We start from the raw sequence: 2,007 nt of genomic DNA on the forward strand, positions 1-2,007 counted from the left end.
GGTTTGATAGTTCATATGCTCTTACTTTGTTCATTAAACGACTGTTGGGAACTGTATCGAATGCCTTGCGGAAGTCAAGAAACACGGCATCTACCTGGGAGCCCGTGTCTATGGCCCTCTGAGTCTCGTGGATGAATAGCGCAAGCTGGGTTTCACACGACCGTCTTTTTCGAAACCCATGCTGATTCCTACAGAGTAGATTTCTAGTCTCCAGAAAAGTCATTATACTCTAACATAATACGTGTTCCAAAATTCTGCAGCTGATCGACGTTAGAGATATAGGTCTATAGTTCTGCATATCTGTTCGACGTCCCTTCTTGAAAACGGGGATGACCTGTGCCCTTTTCCAATCCTTTGGAACGCTACGCTCTTCTAGAGACGTACGGTACACCGCTGCAAGAGGGGGGCGGGGGGGACGGGGCAAGTTCCTTCGCGTACTCTGTGTAAAATTGAACTGGTATCCCTTCAGGTCCAGCGGCCTTTCCTCTTTTGAGCGATTTTAATTGTTTCTCTATCCCTCTGTCATCTATTTCGTCATCTGTACGACAATCTAGAGAAGGAACTACATTGCAGTCTTCCTCTGTGAAACAGCTATGGAAAAAGACATTTAGTATTTCGGTCTTTAGTCTATCATCCTCTGTTTCAGTACCATTTTGGTCACAGAGTGTCTGGACATTTTGTTTTGATCCACCTACCGCTTTGAGGCAACGGTCTTGCCGCAGTGGATACACCGGTTCCCGTGAGATCACCGAAGTTAAGCGCTGTCGGGCGTGACCGGCGCTTGGATGGGTGACCATCCGGGCCGCCATGTGCTGTTGCCATTTTTCTGGGTGCACTCAGCCTCGTGATGCCCATTGAGGAGCTACTCGACCGAATAGTAGCGGCTCCGGTCAAAGAAAACTATCGTAACGACCGGGAGAGCGGTGTGCTGACCTCACGCCCCTCCTATCCACATCCTCAACTGAGGATGACACGGCGGTCGGATGGTCCCGATGGGCCACTTGTGGCCTGAAGACGGAGTGCTTTACCGCTTTGACATAAGACCAAAATTTCTTAGGATTTTCAGCCAAGTCATAACATAGAACTTTACTTTTGAATTCATTGAACGCCTCTCGCATAGCCCTCCTCACACTACATTTCGCTTCGCATAATTCTTGTTTGTCTGCAAGGCTTTGGCTATGTTTATGTTTGCTGTGAAGTTCCCTTTGCTTCCGCAGCAGTTTTCTAACTCGGTTGTTGTACCACGGTGGCTCTTTTCCATCTCTTACGATCTTGCTTGGCACATACTCATCTAACGCATATTGTACGATGGTTTTGAACTTTGTCCACAGATCCTCAACACTATCTGTACTTGAGACAAAACTTTTGTGTTGAGCCATCAGGGACTCTGTAATCTGCTTTTTGTCACTTTTGCTAAACAGAAAAATCTTCCTCCACATAGTTCTACAATCTTTACACCGAATGAACTGATATTCAGAGATAACGAAAGAAACTTTTGGGTAGATAACTTGCCTAAACTCGAGGACACCTAAATGTCATGGGAAGAAAAAATTCGCAATGCTCTCATTAATATTACGGAGAAAGCAAGACAGCGAAAGGAAATCCATGATAGAAACATCAAACGGATTCAGACTTTCAATACCGGACAGAAAATTCTTTTAAGAAGCACATCAAGGTTGAAGAAGACCATCAGAAAATGGAATCTAATTCATACAGGTCCATATATAATAGTTGATATACCGAATCCTGGTGCGTATTTATTAGCATATCCGGATTCTGCAAGAATAAAAGGATTATTTCCCCATGTAGACCTAAAGAGGTACTTTTAAGGAAAGTGTTTCAAATTAAATGAAAAGTCTGTATTAAGTGTTTGGGTGTTGAAAAAAAATTTAAGTGCGAAGGACAGTATGCCTCAGCTACTGTGATAGGTTAAATGACAGCATGCCAAGCGTCTGTGATAGTTTAATGAACAGTAAGCGATTGCTTCTGTGATAGTATAGGAATATT

At 43.8% G+C, this 2,007-nt stretch overlaps 1 pseudogene; it reads left to right on the forward strand.

Moving 5' to 3' along the window:
* The first annotated feature begins 703 nt into the window (after positions 1–703).
* LOC126177465 (5S ribosomal RNA) lies at positions 704–821 on the forward strand (annotated as a pseudogene).
* The last annotated feature ends 1,186 nt before the right edge of the window (positions 822–2,007 follow it).

The sequence above is a fragment of the Schistocerca cancellata genome, chromosome 3 (assembly GCF_023864275.1).
Source record: "Schistocerca cancellata isolate TAMUIC-IGC-003103 chromosome 3, iqSchCanc2.1, whole genome shotgun sequence".
Taxonomy (NCBI): Eukaryota; Metazoa; Arthropoda; class Insecta; order Orthoptera; family Acrididae; genus Schistocerca; species Schistocerca cancellata.